At 41.5% G+C, this 18,880-nt stretch overlaps 1 protein-coding gene across 1 annotated transcript in view; it reads right to left on the reverse strand.

The window, feature by feature from the left end:
• Positions 1-18,518, reverse strand: part of lama2 (laminin, alpha 2) — a 168,207-nt gene extending 149,689 nt beyond the window's left edge. The window contains exon 1 of the mRNA XM_076756486.1: positions 18,454-18,518. The gene's annotated coding sequence lies outside the window, so the exon portion shown is untranslated. The remainder of the gene's footprint in view (positions 1-18,453) is intronic.
• Positions 18,519-18,880: the final 362 nt, after the last annotated feature.

Consider the following 18,880-nt stretch of genomic DNA (forward strand, 5'->3'; position numbering starts at 1 on the left):
ACATCATGAAACCATTTTGATTCCTAAAAGCAGATCATCTGCTCTTCTGTCAAGGTCAGCTGCAGTCCAGCAGGGGCAGAGGATCATACAGGAAGTCTGACGTCCTCTGCTTTGCTTCGAACTGCCATCTCAACACTTTAACACGTCACCGCAGTGAACATCATCATCGTGCACCACACAGAACTGGATAAAAGGAAATAAAATTCAGAATCTAATGACTGAAATGAGCTCACCCGGAGTTAGGAGGTTCTCACACGCAGCTTTAAATGATGGCTATGGATTTTGACAGAGCTGAACTACAGGTTGCTGACTCATGGTTTTGACCAGCACTGATGACTACACATCTACTATTAGCCTGCCCCGGGCTACCTCTAACTGCTCTGGCACTGGAAATGTTCAGGTTAGATCGAGCGTAGCTGAAATGTGTGTTTGACAAGATAGAAGCCATTATAGTGTGTGTGTGTGTGTGTGTGTGTGTGTGTGTGTGTGTGAGAGAGAGAGAGAGAGAGAGCTTAATAGACGGTATGTGTGTCTATGGTGCTTTACGAACGTATTCAATCTTCTCAGCTTTTATGTAAATTTACAGTTTTTGTGAGTGATCAGCACACAAAATCATTTTGAGTTGATAAACATTCAGCCTCCTGAGATACTCTTGCCTGTTTCAGCGAGTGTGTTCATGAGTTATTAGTAAGAGAGGGGGACAACAGCAGGAGATAAAACTCTGTGATGGGGAGAAATAGCTGGAAAAAGAGGAAGAGCGTGGATGAGTGAACACGGCATAGCATCGGCATTGCAATGCTCATTCACGTTACGCCGTTGTTTGTTTTCACTGAAGTTCAGATGTATGGTTCACTGTCCATTACACCAACACTCAGATGCTCAGTCTGCACCTGTGTGTGTGTGTGTGTGTGTGTGTGTGTGTGTGTGTGTGTGTGTGTGTGTGTGTGTGAGGGTGTATGAAAGAAAGAGATCGAGGGAGCTGTGTGTGTCGGAGTATATAGCATTCATTACAGTGGCGCTACAGACAAACTGCTCCCTGGATAGACATTGATTTTCACCCAATGGATCTCACTGTTAGCAAACCTAATAGCTTGGTGGGTAATGGGTAGATGTTATGAATGAGCCCCTATGGGCAGAAGGGGAAAGGAAAGGAGAGGAGAGGGGAGGATGAAGGGAGGGAAATGAGAGAAGACAGCCAAAAAATGGAGGAGAACATGTGAATGTAAGAAGGAGAGAGATAAGGATAAAAAAAGAGGAAAAGGTGTGAAAAAGTGAAGAGAGGAGAACCCAAAAGGAAAAGAGAAGAGCAGAAACTTGAAAGCAAAAAAGAAGACAAGAGGAGAGGATGTGAACCTGAAAGAGCAAATAAATCTTTAAAGACAATTCATTAGCAGCTATTTGGCAAATAATCATTTGAGTCATTATTCAAGAAAAATTCAAATGGGTGTTCAAGCTTCTCAAATGTGAGGAAATGCTGCTTTTCCTACTTATACATGATGGTAAACTGAATATATTTTTGACTATTGGTCAGACAAAATGAGACATTTGAAGTCACTTTAGGCTGTGGGGTATTTCACTATTTTTTCACTATTTGATCATTTCATTGAGAATGAAAAAATGCGCAAAAATAATGCACAGATAAATCATTAATCATCATAAAAATAACCGTTTAGTTGCAGCCCTAAATGGAAACGGGGAGAGATAAAACAGAAAGTGGCGGAGAGAGATGGTGGGATTGGCAAAGGATAGAGGAATGAAAAAGAGAGAGAAGCACAGAAGAGAAGAGAAGAGAAGAGAAGAGAAGAGAAGAGAAGAGAAGAGAAGAGAAGAGAAGAGAAGAGAAGAAACAGTGGAGAAGAGAAAGGGAACAGATCAGATGTGAGTTGAAAGGGGAGCTGCTATTTACCATTACTGCTAATAGGTTTCAAAAGGAAGCAAGTCGTTAGCTAAATGGATAGGCCCTAAATGACACATTACCATGTTAAAGGCTGATTCCGCTCATTATTGGAGCTCTGATTCCTCCATGCATCACCAGCTAAGGCTGTGAGCCGGCCACTAGTACACAGACCTGCTGCCTCAGCAAATACATACACACACGCCCACACAGACACACAGGCACGCACGCACGCACGCACGCACGCACGCACGCACGCACGCACGCACGCACACACATTGAGGGACTCGGGAAAAGGGCGAGGAGAAAAAAAATCTCCTGGTCAGTGCTCTGCTCTGAATCAGTATGTAAATCAGAGAAACCATAAAAAACCTGTTTCCCCATTAGAACACACCGCATCCCATTTTGTTTTTGCATCATGAAACATTTTGCTCTCATGGACACTAAATGTCAGCTGGGAATTGGATCTGTGCCCAGCAGCATTAGACTAAAGCATAAAGTGCGAGAGGAAAACACGACGGAAGAGAAGAGAATAGAGCGCTCAAAGTTCTCCTACAGCACCGCTTTCAGTTGATGAACAGCTGCTGAGTCTGTGACACACGCCACATGTTTGTCTGCTGGATGTAATCTCTGCGTTAGACACACTATAGCATGTTTTAGAAGAAAAACCAAAAAAAAAATCACACACAGCCAGGGAGAAAGCAAGCAGTGTTGTCTCTGAGTGTGTGAGACAGCCAGAGAACACACGCTTTAGGCTGCACATGTCAATGCGCTCATTACAGTGACACCTTTTGAAAAGCGCAGTTCAGAGGCAAACTTAGCAACACGGAGCTGAGTTGAACTTGTGCTCAAACCTTAGAGTGCCATTAAAGGACCCCATTACACCCTCCAAATATGCTTACACTTTTGATCAAGGATCCCCAGCAGTTACATTGTGATTAAGGGTTGTAATCATGTCGTATCCCCTTTCCTCTAATCAACCTTGCCTACCTACTTGCATTTCATCTAGTAGCTTTCTACATTTCCCAGGATGCACTTGCCCAGAGTGTAGACTTGTTTCATTCAGCTGCTGGTTATGTAGCAGGCCGCCAATAATTTTATGTAGGCCACCTGGAAATTAGCTCCACCGTGGTTCCACCACGACTTCAAAAGTTTCTTGAGTGTGATTTCAGACTGATGTTGAACACAGGATTATGACATTAGGCTAAAACTGCACCAGGGCATATAAAAACTCAAAATAAACATAGATATATGCAGCTATACATCCATTCTAAGGAAGAGCTGCAGTGCAAGCAGAGGTCAAGCTCATCTAACAGGCTATGAATACGCAGCTGAGCAAGCTTTCATTCCCTGCAAGCATTGTGGAAGCTGCACAAGCTGGCCAAGTTTAACTCTGTGTTCTGCAAATGCATCACAAATGAAGGAACTGTCAGAAGAGTTAATGATGAATAAAAGGACGTTTTGCTGCAACGGTAACTAGCTATAGATTGGAGAGAAAATAATTGAGTTTACCCATACCCTTAAAGGCTCCCAGCAGCCTTTAAAGTGGATATTTTTTCTTACATTTAACTCAATGCATGAGTTAACATTGTGAATCAATCCACCCTAAATGTCAATATGATCACTTTGACCATATCATTTGGTGTTATTGGCTCTCTCACATGACAAAAGCTTTAGTGATGACTGAATCTTCAAGTGCAACCAAATTATATGAATTGCGAATGTTCTATTTCCTCACTTGGAGAAAAAGGAGGAAATCCAGTGCGCTCCAAAAGCACTACACAGATCATCTTGTTGGTTTCTTATTCTGTCAACAACATGCTTTTATTTAGTCCTTTCAATAATCAGAGCAGTACAAAGAACTGCCAAGGAGCACTGCAACAAGCAGCCTATAATAAATCCAGAAGGACAACTGAAATATGTGATGTAATATCTCTCTCTCCCCTTCCTCTTGCACCTTGTGCAGGAGTGACTGATCCCATTGGCATTTCTTTACTGAATATTGGCCAATAACAATCAATCGCCAATCAATCTAGGCTTTCCTGCAGAATACTACACTGGGGGTTCTGTTCCTTACTCAAAAATCTAAGGGCCTTAACAGTTGATATTTACATTGAAGAAATATGTATATGTCTTGGTACTGCACATTGAAGCCATTAAAATAAATTGACAATATGCTACATCATCAACATCTGGCCAGCAATCCACAAACGTACACAAACAAACAACAAAGCGGATTGAGGAATGCATGTGCATGTCCAAAAGTCCTGCACAAAATTAATGTGTTCAAATTTGATTGAAAGCAGCTTCATCAGATAAGTGATTGCAGTTTTTAAAAGGAGCAGTTTGCATGAGTAAGTTCAAAAACTAAAATCTGAATCAAACCTAGCTGGTCTGGTGAAGCTAAATCAGATGTGGCTTGAAATACACAAACAACAAATAGGGGAAAAACATGTGTGGCCTGCAGCAGAGCAGAGCAAGACCCCTACAAGTCAAACTAACAGCAGTCTTTGTTAACAGGGTCCAAGCCAGCAGAGGACAATGAGCTTGTTGAGTTGCTAGAACAGAGCGCTGAGCTCCTCTAGGAATTAAAGTGCTGACGGACCACCCACCTCCCACCCACTGTCAGAACAGGCCTTGGGCTCGGCTGAATGCTTAGGTCGGCTATCCACTGTGAGGCCAAACAAGGTCAGCAGAAGAAAAATAAAGTACGAGTCTAACAGATATTAAAAACTGGAATATATATGGTTTGATGGACAAATGCTTCCTCAGGAGTCTTAAAACTTCTTCTGCTCAATTTGCTGCCTATCGTTAATGTTTCATGGAGTCTAGCATTTTCTCCTGATTTCAGGACAGTTAGATTCTTCATTGACCCCTAGAAGCAAATCCCCTACTATCAGCTAGAGATGTCAAAGGTCAAATTCAGCTAAAGAGCTGCGCTTTGTCCAACCTCAGTCCCTCTTTCACACAGTCACTGTTTCCTATGTAATGAATTTTACTGTATAGTGTGTGATAAATTGCACTAATGAATCATCATGCCATGCCCTTGGTACTGATTCTAAAATTTGGGGTTTTAATGACTCGTAGAAGGATATTATGATATTTATTAGCCACAATATCTATAATTCATTTTAGGCAAAAGCCTATTAAATAAAGTAAAGGAATTTAGCATTTCTGTATTAGAGTCATATTCCTGGCATTGTTAAGAAAATGAAACTGAAAATCTGAAACATTTATGTGTATCTTGAAGGGAAATAACGTTTTAGAAATGTAATAACTGAACAGTTCAATGGAGGCTATGACAATCGAACGAACAGGAAAATCAGAACGCAGCAGAGACTGTTGCTCACTTCTTTCTTGCTTGTGGGGGCTCTGGGGGAATCTGGACTCATGACCTCAGTATCTCTAAAGTCATTATTAGGGTCTGTCTAGCAAAGTGAATAATTCTGTTTTTTGTTATTTAGGAAAAAGTTGTCTCCATGCTAGCGCACTAAACAGCAAATAGGGAGCGGATTCAGACAGAGGCCAGATGTTCAGTAAGTCTTAGTGAGATATGTAGCCACTGCAGTTAATAAAGCAAAGGTACTAAGAACAATGACACATGTAATCCCCGCAGACTATAAAACATGGACGTAATCTCTGCGACGTCACCCACAGGTTTCTGGAGAGCCACTGTGAAGCTCAGTGTCAGCAGCTCCAGCCGTCACCATGTTGGCAGTGAGCTGTCACTCAAAGCGGCCATGCCCAAAAATATGCATAACTTTAAGCCTTAATGTAAATCAAACAAGTGACTTATGGGAAAAAAACACCCCTGCACATCAATCAAGAATGGGGAAATTAGCTATAGAGACCAAAACCAGGCTAGGCTTATTTCTGCTGTAAAGTTGGGGACGTTAATATGGGGGTCTACTGGGATTAACTCGCTTTTGGAGCCAGCCTCAAGTGGCCATTCGAGGAACTGCAGTTCTTGGCACTTCTGCGCTGGCTTCATTTTCCAGCCCTGGTTGTTGCTGCTTGGTAATCCCGCTGCAGTGACGGTGACAGCCTGTGGGACACTCAGCTACAAAATGAATCATTCCCCGGAGCTTCATCAAATTGAGCTTAATGCAGTTTTGGCACTTCAGTGTTTGTTTTTGGTCTCAATACTTTCCTCCATAAGGCCGACCATTATGACATTATTTAAGCACAAAGCACATGACTACCAAGCTACATCTCTGCCAACCGCGTTGTACCCTGAGCAGGATATGACATTGTGGAATAATTCACTTCATAGCAGTCTTGTCCAATCACAGACCAGAGCCCAAAATTCCCGGGTGTCACAGGTCTATTATTGCAGGGCTGCAAAGGCTCTGTGGCCCCTGTCCATGGCCGTGTACACACACACGCACGCACGCACGCACACATACATACACACATACACGCACACACCATTTTTCCCATATTTCATCTCGTGTCAGATGTGAACATTTGCTCTGCATTAGCCTCTCTGTGGGTTTGCCTTGGACCAGAATAATGGAAATACAAAAAAATATAATGGAAATGTGAAATTACATACAGAATATGTCCCCCTCTCCTTTTCTGCACACGCACACACACACACACACACACACACACACACACAATATTGATGAGAAAAGCAACTGGAATAATGGAAAAGCAAAAATGTATATACAACACATAGCTCTTTCTTCCTCCTCACTCTACCTCTGCCTGTGTTTTTCGCTCTCTTTGTCACACACCTACATAGAGGTGTGTATAAATGTTAAATCCATAGCTAACCAGGCCAGTCTAATAGACTCGTATTCTTCTGATGCTTTATCAGCTCAATCACACAAACATTCAGCCCCAAAATAATGGCCTTTCTGTTTGCTGCCTCCTTCTGTGTGTGTGTGTGTGTGTTTCTATCTAGGAGCTGTGCTGCAAAGCGTGTGTGTGCGCTGCATACAGATCTGTTGGTAAAGCCAGAAATGGCAATTTTTGGGTTACGAAGCCACAGACTTTCTTTCATTCATTTATCCACCTGTCAGTCAAGCCAGCTGCATGTGTTTGATTTTAATTAAAAGTTCTAAATGGGGAAAAAAGTATAGACTGTCAGGTACTGAAGGAACATATGCCAGTTTTAGCAGTTAAAGGCTAGTCAGCTGAGTTTAAGGTGTCCAATTAGGACCTCTGGCATCTGAGATAAAGCAGTCATTTGCAGGATTACATTTGTTAGTGGTCATTCAGCTGGGGGTTTTTTTCCCACTGCGCCTCCCAGAGATCACTTGTCAAATGTATCGTGAATTTTGTGCAAATTGTTCCAGCTCTGCAGCTCAAGTACACCTGGTCAAACCCTGTCTGTATGTGGCTCTGGAGCAATCTCAGGCCCTCTGACTTGGACCACACACCAGGCTGAGGTCATGAGGACATAAGGCGGAGGACGGTGACCCTGACAGGTCACACTCCTGACAGGAGTGTGAGAGGTTAGAGGTCGCTTTAATACTGAAGGTCATGGCGCAAAATCATCACAGCTGGACAATGACACATGCGACAACAAACATTCAAAGGCGCTTTCCCACAATGTCTTTCTATGCCTCTTATGCACACACATTCTGAAAACCATGTTGTGACCATGTGTTGAACAAGGATGTCATGGTTGAGATAATTGGTAATTTCTAGCAGCCACTAAAAACAGCCGGTATCAATCTATACACGACTTCAGAGAAACACCAGTCTAACAAGAAGCCTCAGCTCAGACATTCTGACCACAGAGGCCCACAGCCGACGTGTCAACAAAAGTGTAAAAATCAGCTTTTGAAACATGATCCACAAAGCATTGTGATGTTGGTGGGAGCCTGGGACAGTGGGTTTACTGTCGAGGTTGAGGACATCCTTTGAATTATTCTGCAAAGGTTTTGGACTTCTCACTTCTTTCAATAAAAAGAAGAAAAGCTAAAAACTGGAGTAAACAATAAGTAAAAAAAGATATTTTTTGCTGTGTCCCCAGGTCTTTTCTAAAAGGATCAGGCTTGATAAACCCGCTTTAGCAGCTTTGAATTCAACTGAGTTTTAAAGATTTGCCTCTGGAGTAAGGACTCCATTATGAAGCCACAACAATGCAGAAGAATCAAAGATTGTGTCCAGACAAAAGGCTGAACATACTAACACGTGTCGGCCATGTGTGCTGCTTTGAACGAACTGCAGGAGAAGTCACATTTAGCAGTATTGTGTTATCTTGAAAGCGATTCATGCTTTGAGGAATAAAGTTTTAGATTGTGATTGCATCTACAGCTTCTTATTTTCTGCCTACAGGCTGCAAGTCGGATTTCTTTTTCTGCTCCTCTACTCCGATCGGCTAATGAAGCCTCCATCACCCTTTTCATCACTGTCTTAGTGTCTGTTTGCTTGTCCTGCAAAAGTACACTGAGACTCTTCTAACCCACACAAATCTGAAAATGGTAACCTTTACTGAAGTTGATATTTGGATTTGTTGTTAGCCAGCTAATTAAGCTTTGACACCAAAGCAAACATGATAAACACTGGTAGTCATAATTCCTAAAGGTGTTAAAGGTTTGTGCTGCAACTAGAAACATAGTGTATGTCATTATTAGGCATTTGCTGAAATCACTGATTCTGTCATTTTTCTTGGGAGGGCAGGTGGATAAACACCCATACATCTGCTTAGACATCACATAAGAAAGACACTTTTTATAAGTTTGGATCTTTCCTCATAATCATCATGTTAAAAGTAATTCATACATACAGCGCAATTAGGAACTGTCAGCAGCTAATGCAGCATGACTTTCACGCATCACAGCGTTAATGAGGTTTGGAGAAGGCTCTGTTGGTTCAGTACATATGACAGTCTTCAGTGCATGAACACACAGGCACATACATACTGTCCCAGTCGCAGTTTCATGCAAGTTTCTTTTCTGGGAAAGGGGAGAAATCACGAGTGGACAGCTCTAAGCACAGGTGTGGGTACACCAAAGACACACTGATTGCTCAGACTGCATTCGGAGGTGCTCTTGGCCACATATGGCCACGTTCATTTAGCATGTCCACACCTCTGACTTGTGAAACATAACACCATAACACTGTTTAAATGTAGGACTACTTACTGATTATGAGGTGATTAGTCCAAAACCCAATCATCTCTGACTCAAAGAAAACAAGTTGGTGCCGCCCAGCTACACAACACAGATAAAACATAAGGAGAGCTTAAAGGAAACACCCCCAGACCAAAATCAACAAACTAAGAACTAGTTCCCAAAGTTTGACTCAGAAAAAACATACACAAACCAAACCCAACAAACGAAAAATTCCAAGATAGAGCTGGGGGGCGTCTGTCTTGCTTTATGGCTGTCTTTGAACTGCCTGTGTCAGACAGATTTCTCCTGTAAAAGACAGCTTGCTCTCAGTGTGTTCGCTGTGGATAAACAGAGGTTTTGAACTGAAAAGACTTGAGCTGGAACAAAACAATAAGACCTCCAGAAACCAACAGTGAGGGAGTAGCAAGACAAACAAACTGAGGCCAGACACTGAGCACAGCTATGGCCGCAGAGGTTGTCATGGGATGAAAGAGAGATAGCGGAGAGGAGGTGGAGGAGGAGGAGGAGGAGGAGACGAGGGGGAAAAATGTACGAGAGTGCACAGAGGAGAGGGGGAAAGAGATGAAACAGAAAAACAGGAAAGCATAGGCAGAGACGTGCAAGAGGCAGAGATGTGCAAGAGGTCCATCATCAGCCAAAATAAAAATATATTTCCCAATATGTTACTGACTGTTTTAAAAAGATGAAAGATTAATACAAACATTAAGGTCTAGACTTCATAAAACAATGCAGATATCAGCCATGGGCGACTACAAATTTTTCAACTTTTGTTGACTTGATATTGATTTGATATTTAAAGGTGTGTAGGATTTATTGACATCTTGCAGTGAGGTTGCATTCTGCAACCAACTGAATAACCCTCGCCTCGCCACTCTACTTCAAAACATGTAGGACAACCTATGGTGGCTCTCTAGAGCCAGAGTTTGGTTTGTCCATTCTAGGCTACTGTAGAAACAGCGGTGCAACATGGCAGACTCTGTGGAAGAGGGCCTGCTCGCTCTGTAGGTATAAAGAGCTCATTCTAAGGTAGTGAAAACACAATTATCAGTGTCTATTTAACCAAAGATGTCAGCAAAAGGAGAGAAAGGTGGCGGGATGGGAAAAAATAGAGGCAAAAAATACAAGAATACACCAAAGAGAAGGAAAGGAGTAAATGAGGAGGTAAAGGAAGAAAGAAGAAGATGATCAGGAGGCCAAGGAATGAAAGGAGAGAAGGAAAGAAAGAGCAGAGGGGACAGGAAAGAAAGAAGCAGGCGAGAGGGGATGTAGGATTATGAATAGCAGAGGAGGGGTAAGTGTCTGTGTGTATGTGTGTGTATGTGTGTGTGTATGTGTGTGTGTGTGTGTGTGTGTGTGTGTGTAGGGGGGCTCATTATTGACACCATGTGTTACCACAGGAAGCTCCTTGGGAAAATATGAGCACCCAGAAAGATCAGAGAGCGAGACAGAGATGAGAGAGCGACATAGAAAAAGAAAGATGAAGAAACGGAGGTCATTCCAAAGTCTCTGCAGCTGCAGACGTGTGTGTGTGTGTGTGTGTGTGTGTGTGTGTGTGTGTGTGTGTGTGTGTGTGTGTATAAGGGTCAGCAGCCTCTGTTTTAGCAGCTGTACATCTGTATGTCAGGCGTGCAGTGCTTTAGCCACAAGGTCACAGTGTCAAATCCCACAGCGAATGTACACTCAGATCTATCTATCATAGACATACATACATAAATATTTAAAATGAACACGGCCGGTTTTACTTGATGGGATTTTCAGAGTACCAGAAGGGTTGTTCAAGTTCAGCTTCTTACAAACTCTTAATAAAACACTTGAAACAAGCCTTTTCTGAATAGATTTTCCAGACAGAGCTTGATACAGTATGAAAAATGAGTCTAATACCAAGAAAATGTCATTTGTAGAGCTACAATTAGTCAATTAACAGAAAATCAATTACCAACTATTTTGCTGACTGATTCATTGTGTAAGTAATTTTTACAATAAAAATACCAAAGTTTGTTTTACATGTTTATGTGATAATAAACTGAGTATCTTTGGGTTGTGAATCATTTGTCACATAAAACGAGAAACCTGAAGACGTCACCTTTCTTTCACTTTCTTTGGACATTTTATTGACCGTAGAATTCATTAATCAAGAAAATAATCAGCAGATGAACTGCCAGTGAAAATTATTATGGTAGCGAGTTGCAGTTATTGGTATTTGACTGGGAAAAGGCAAATGTGCATGAGAAAACTGATTTCTGGCTGACTCAATGCTTGATATAAAGATTGTTTAATATGGGTTTTGCAGTAAAATTCCCCAGGGGTAACCTACAGTCCGCTCTTTACTATTCCAGTTAGCTACCTGGTAAGCTAAAAGTAAAATGCGACTGGAGAGCAATTCACCCACACAGCAGCAGCGGATGTGCGAGAAAATCTAAAAAGGGTCAGAGGAGTGAAGGCGTCAAACTGCACTGGACTGGTGCTTCGGAGTGAAGATGTGTCATTTTAGTGGATATTTCTGCTCATTGAAATGCTCCACTGAAATGTACAAGTTGGAAGCACACAGCACATGACAAGATACTCAGTTTATTTTGAAGCCTCTCACTGTGGAGCCCTGATGCTATTAGACACATTTACTTGAATTAATTTCCATTATTTTTCATATATATTGCAAACACGGGGGATTATTTCTGAGCAGAATGTGGTCTAAAATAAGGAATGTATTCAAACTAGCTGGGAGTTGTACTCCCACCTAAAAAGTTTGTCACCCAACATACAATTTTTATGTTCTTTCCTCCCAATCCATTCCCAGTCTTGCTTATTTTTTAGGCACAGTAAACAGTCTGGGTGTAGTAGCTTGTGCAAACACACATGCACACCTTGTATGAACTCACATGCACACACACTTACCAATTCATCAACTCATGCCCTGTTTCTTTCTGTGTCTAAGCCCACAGTAGAATGGAGCTCGGCAGAGCAGCTATTGTGTCCCTGGTAGAATTAACTATTGATTTTCTCCTCAGTATTATCAATGCTGTTCTGACAACAAAACAGCTAGGAAACACTCACACACGGGCATACACACACATGCACAGACCTACATTTTGCTCAGTGCAAGATGCGCTTTGTATGAGGCAGCACAGGCCCACAGGGAAAAGCACAAGTCAAATATTAACGAGCTGCTGTAATAAGCATAAACTAACAAGTACACAAACAATGATACATGCAAATAATAAAATATGCAAGACAAACTGAACCAAACATTTTGAGTCTTACTGCATTAGGATAAACACTGTCTCATGAAAAATGAGACAGTGTTTATGCATCACGTTTATGCACTGCTCGTGCAATCAGAACGTAGCATTCGCGAACATGCGTAGGCCTACGTTATTCTCAAATTAATTAAGACACATGGGTATAATTACCATAAATAAATGTCACCATGGCCAAGTCAATCATCTTGTTCCGGTCACAATTTGTGTTGAGTATGAACGCTGCTTCTTCGTGCAGTACAGAGATAACCATTACTTGTCGGACTCCCCAACGCATGTTTCTTTGCCCTTTTACTGACATGGAAAAACATGTCAAATAATAAATTAATCTACTTTTCTCTCCCTCCACAACAGCGTTCGACAATGTTTAGGGTTGTCATCTTATGGGCTACTGCTGTAAAGGCATTATAATTTTTACATACTTTCTTTTATACTTGTTTATATGTATGTATGTTGGAAATTAATTATTTTTTCTATCCATCCTCACTCTCCCCTTGTGATCACAGCAGGACAGGTTAGCAGTGGAGTTGTCTAGTGGCAGTAAATGCACAGTGTAGGTTAGTTTGCCTATGAATAAACACTGCATCTAATCAATGACTGCTAGCTGCTCAGTAAAAGTGGAGAGGGTTAGCCCCGATATCAGGATCGACTTCAGCCCTGGAGGAAAACAAAGTCTCCCCTGAGCAGGAATGTACCAACGTCTCAAAATGAACGTGGCTGTGATTTATTTATATCAATATTCTACATGGAGCACTACTGGTGCTTAGTTCAGTGCTAAAAAGTAATATATCGACAGTGCATTCTTTACTTTTTGAAATCAGCAGGTATCACTTAGCTGCAAGCCAGCGTGCTGACCTACTTCTCCCCCACATGATGAGAAGTGTCAAAAAAAACAAAACAACTCCACTAAGATTTAAAATGTCAGAGCAATCGAATCCCTCGCTCTCTTTTCTTCCCCGGCTGCCTGTCTTCCTTATTGACAGGAAGGATAAACCACCATTCCAACTTAGCACCTGGCTAATTTTAGCTCCCTGATGATTCCACGAGAGTACACTGACACACACACACACACACACACACACACACACACACCTGCTGATGGTCATGTGGTCTGTGTCTTTGGCACAATGTCATTGATTACTTCTTAGCTGCCCTGAAGCCAGTGACAACTTCACAAACACAGTATGACAGTAAGCAACAAACACTCAGTATGCATACTGTAATGAGTGCTGTAATGAGCATAACCTCATATATCAAACCTGACTGCATACAATTACTCGGGTTACATTTATTGAGCACAAGCATACACACACATACACCTTGCATCAAGTTCCAGGTTGTGTGTGAAACCCCGATGCCACACAATTAAATGAATACCCAACAGAAACTTTCATTTCTGGGGATTTCTGCATGATAGTTCCTCTTTCTTCCCATAATTATATACTGTCAGTTCAAATGCCTTTTAACTGTAGCCTGACCAACACTGAAAATTTTGTTTGAAAAGAAAAGAAACACATTGGACAACACGCAACAAGAAGTAAACCTTGTGCTGCTTGTTAGCCAGTCAGTGCAGCTAACCTACATCTGTTCATCAACATGTCCAGTCACCACATCGTCCAGCGGCATATCCTTTCCTCACCACCGCAAGGATGGAGCCAAGATGGAGAGTGTTTCTGATGGCAAACATGGTGTCCTAAAGTTGACATGGTGGATGACTGTCAGACCCAGGCTAGCTTCTCTTCAGCACAGAGAAAGTAAGAGGTCTCACTCTGTCACTATTTCCCAACACCACAAAGGTCACATTGGATTGGGCATCTAGAAGGTATAATGGCGCATTGCTGCCGTGTACTGTTTGTTATTAATGTTCCTTTGACACTCATTTATATTCTTGATATAGTCCAATACGGTACAGATATCCCATCAGTCAATTCATTTTTTTTCCTGCTATCTAGGTTGAGAAAAGTGCACGGAGAAAAAACTGTTTCTCCAGCTGCTCCCAGGTCCTTTGAAGAGAGTTATTGTAATGTTTGATGTAGTTTTATTTTTGTTAAAATGTATTTTATAAAATCGCTATAGAAAAAATATCATTTAGAAATTAGTGTTGAGGTCAAGGTATTGTACCGGTACCAATACAAAAATTCTGAACAATACCCAGCCATGCAGATGATTCATCAAATCACCTGCCACGCATTTGTTTGAAAAGTGCCCACCCCTTTCCAAACAGGTTCCAAGGACGACTTCCCAGACGGTTCTGCGTCACAAATGCTTCACTGATATGGTGTCAATGGGACTCTAAGATTAACAAATAAGTGTGTCATGTTTGTCTGTATGTATTCCAACCTCATTCTAAAATACAGCACTCATGTATCCATAATCTGCATTCATTTGCATGTTTTAACAAACTAAATATAATTTGCCATTGTTGTTATAGCACAAAGCCATCTCAACTCTTCCAATATTCCTCATTTCCTTCCTTCCTTTGCTACTTCCCTTCCTTCTCATTTCTAGGACACACTGATTATATTCACTGAATTTGGGTCCCAGGCTGAGAAAGTCTGAGAGGCTTCCCCTCTGGTGTATTCCATCAAATCCATTCAGCTAAGCTTGACTGCTTTCACATTAACATAGCAGACTGAGATCAACATATTTTACAAACATTATGACATTGGGATGAATTCACCTCATAAAAATGTTGATTTCTCTGATGGGCAGAAAACCCCACTCTGGATTCACATCACATCCACTGCAATTCCTCTGGTGAGTTCACATCACACCACTTTCAGCCCGGCTTGGTTAAATCCACATTACCATAAACTTATAAACACATCTGTAGTTGCTCTGAAGAGACCTTTTATCAACAAATTAACTAGTTTCATACTTTCAGCTTAAATCCTTCAAAAAAGAAAACATTTCACAGGATCAAGCTGCACCTCTGATTATGCCAAAGTCCGATAAACATCAACAGGGAAATCAATTGGGTTTCTCGCCCTTCCTGATGGGTTTGCTTTTTTGAAGATGCAGTATGAGGTTTCTACAGGACACCGATAACATGAATAAGTCACATGGATTTGTTAAATAGAAATGGTGATTTCTCAGTCGGTTTAGAAGTCTTGTCTGGATTCATTCCACACTGGTGTCTCCTGTGAGTTTACTTCATATCCATTCATGCAAATCAGGTTGGTAACATTCACATTAATACACACACAATTCCAAAAAAAATCTACTTTTCTGGCAACTTCTCCGAACTTTTACAATTTTCCCCAGTGACAGCAACACATTCTTGACATTTTACTATCTTTTATCAATATAGTTGCTTGGCTTGGCTCTAGAGCCTCATGCATCACACTGACTCTTATCTGATAGAAAGTCAGAGTTCAAAACTTATGTTGCAAGAATAATCATAGTGATGCACAGTGAGTAAAAAGAAGGTCTTCACAGGTGCAAAATAATTCATAGTGTCCAAGCTATGCTGCAGTTTTTTTTTTGTTGCTGATTGCAGGCAAACAATATGGAAAACCCATCAGTGAACTAACCAAAACTGCGGAAATCTATATGTTAATGTACATTTCATCACTTACAGTTTGAAGATTATTACAAAAAAAAAAAGTTTTTCCAAGCCCCTCAATGATGATTCAATTATCAAACTTCAATCAACTAAGTGATTAATCGACGAACTGCTTCAGTATTAATCCGTCTTATTCATCAATTCTGTAACAAAGTCACCCGATAAGACGCCTGCTGGGTCTACAGTGCTGAGCGATCTTCCCGCCCAACTCTTGCAAATTTGCTTGATCTTTCTTGAAGGTTGCCAAAAAAATATGTGTGTTTTCATCATCATTAAATGTGTTTCCATCTTTCTCCTCAAACCAGCACAAACACTGTGTTGAAAACTGAGGAAACCATCTCAAAAACTTACATTTCCATTCAACGTTTCATAGTTTGTGTATACTTTCAATCTCTCACTCACTCTATCTTGCTGCTTCAGCCTCATCCTCTCTCTCTCATGTCCTCTGAACCTTCCGTCCTCCTGTTTCACCCATCCTCCCTCTATCACTGATACCTCCTGCAATGCCTAATAACTCCTGAACGCACCCTCCTTCCTCTCTCCTCTCTATTTCAGCCCTCCTCCTCCTCCTCTTCTCTTTCTGATTATCTCCTGGTGTCTCTCTGAGCTCTGTCGCTGATAGAGAGCATGCCTGGTTGACACGCCTGGTAATGAGGCTCTTAATGCAGATGGCCTCTCTCGCCCTCTTCTACTCACTTTCTCTCTCTCTCACACACACACAGTATGCAGACACACACACACCATGACAGCCCCCCCCACCCACCCCACCCCCGGCAGGAGGTCTAAAGCACTCCTGGGTTAAACAGTAGCTTGAGATGTTTTCAAGAGGAAAAAGAAAAAAGCATGACGAACACAAGATTTTCCTCATCTTTCAAGTGACAGTCACCGATAATAAAAAAAACCCTCGCTCTACAGACACACACATGCAACAAATGAACCCTACACACACTCGTATGTTCAAACAACTTACTGATCACCTTTATGGATTGGCAGAATTTGCTTTTATGTCCAGTTCTGCAGCATCTTTCTTATGAAGTGGGCAGTTTGACAACTAATAAGAATCCATCTCTGCTGAGGGCACTGTTGCTCATTTTGCATTGTTGACTATATCACAGCCCTTACACACAAAACACATGATTGAGCTTTAAAATGGTGGGTTCACCTAAATGACCAAAAAATACATATTTAGGGGTTCAGCTGAGATATCGTCTCGCTTTCCAGAAACAGCATCCCCGTTCCTCTGGATAATCCACAGACCACACTGTGAACCATTTTCACAGGGACAATTTCTTCGGTAGAAAATACTTGCACAGAAAACAGTCGACAGTGAGGATTATCTAAAGAGACATGGGATGCTGTTTCTCAAAAGATGTGTCGCCCTTTAATTTTGTAAATATCCTTGTCAATACACAACCCACAAAATTCAATTCAGCTTCATTTTATAGAAGTTGTGACAAAAAAACTCAGAAATGGGTATCTTAAAACATCTGTATGGCTAGACCCCATCAGAGACAAAAAAGGGAAGAGCAGAACCTTTAAGACTTAACACAGTAAGGCTGAACACAAGCCCTGTAAATGCACTGCATAATTTACATCCTTAACCTACGAAAAATTAATCATCGGTCCCACTAAGAGCACAACATCTTTGTGAAAGTGACACCAGGGCAAACTGCACAAAATCCCACACTGTCGCGGGTCAGTACAGATAACTTTTACTGTTTGCCAAAAACATTTTGTTTTACAGACTTAATCCTCTAAATCACCTGATGATTTCGAACAATGGAACAGAGACATGTGGCAAATACAGAAGCACACATGTGTGCAGTCTACATTGTGAGTGTCTAATGCACTTGAACTATGTGAAAAGCTGAAAAGCAAGACTCCCCAGGGGGCAGACATAATTTGTGAGGTGGAGTGACATACAGTGCACGCTTTATAATCATTAACTCTGTTGGCTAAGCAGTAACAGCAAAAAGGCCATCCGAATGACATCTATTTATGTTGTATTAGTACATACACTTCAGCTATGTCAGGGTCTGACATGCTGAAGTTCAACTTGACTCTAAATATAACAACAAATCCAGCTAAGACGTCTGACCCCTGTCGTGTTTTTCAATGTTTTTTTTAATTACAAATCACAAACAACAGACCAGGCACCTCTTCAAACTAACTTACAAGCATTTGTCTCTTTTGCTCTTTGCCACTGCAGCTGTTTTTCTCTCATTCTCAAGTATTGGTTGTAATTAGGCCTAACATGTCATTGAAGCGGTTTTTCGCATGATTTGCCCTCCTTTTAACGATAATGACACAAAAGTGAAGAACCTCTCAGCAAAGCAGAGAGTTTTCAACAACTGTGACTGATAGAAAAACGTGTCATTGATGAGGAAATTGTCTTGCTTACCACACTCATGTGGTTTCAAAATATCCCTCTTCCCATTTAACTGAGCAGCTAGCTTACTTGGTCAACGTAAAGGTGTAGCCTGCTAGCTTAAATGTTGACTGATTAGCTCATTAAGGGAAATGACCGACAACCCTGAGTGACTGACACCGGGCTCATTTCAGTGCTGCTCCGCGGTAAATGACCCGCGCATTGCCGTGTATTGGTGTATCGATCGGTTATCTTATCAATCAGTCTCTGGGGGGACTCACCTCTCTGCTGGGCCCGGCAGAATTGCCATAGCAACGCGGTCAGTAGCACGAGCCGGAATCGCTTCATTTCGTCCAATGGTGAAGTTTGATACGGTGCCGCGCGCGCTGTGCGGTTAGCGCTGTCCTCTCGCGCGGCTCTGCGTTGAGCTGAATGGCAGAGGAAAGTTTCACAGAAGTTCACCCAAACTCTCTCTCTCCCTCTCTCTCTCTCTCTCTACTCCTCCTCTTCCTCCTCTCCTCTCTCCTCCTCTCCATGTTTAAACTTGGGACAGAGAGAGGAAGAAACGGATGAAAAACATATGGAAAAATAGAAAACAGTACAGTAAATAGAGTAACATGGTTGGTTATTCCACAAAAATATGGTGTAAAATGCACAATTTAAGTAGATAGATAGATAGATAGATAGATAGATAGATAGATAGATAAG

The sequence above is a fragment of the Chaetodon auriga genome, chromosome 18, assembly GCF_051107435.1.
Source record: "Chaetodon auriga isolate fChaAug3 chromosome 18, fChaAug3.hap1, whole genome shotgun sequence".
Classification (NCBI taxonomy): domain Eukaryota; kingdom Metazoa; phylum Chordata; class Actinopteri; order Chaetodontiformes; family Chaetodontidae; genus Chaetodon; species Chaetodon auriga.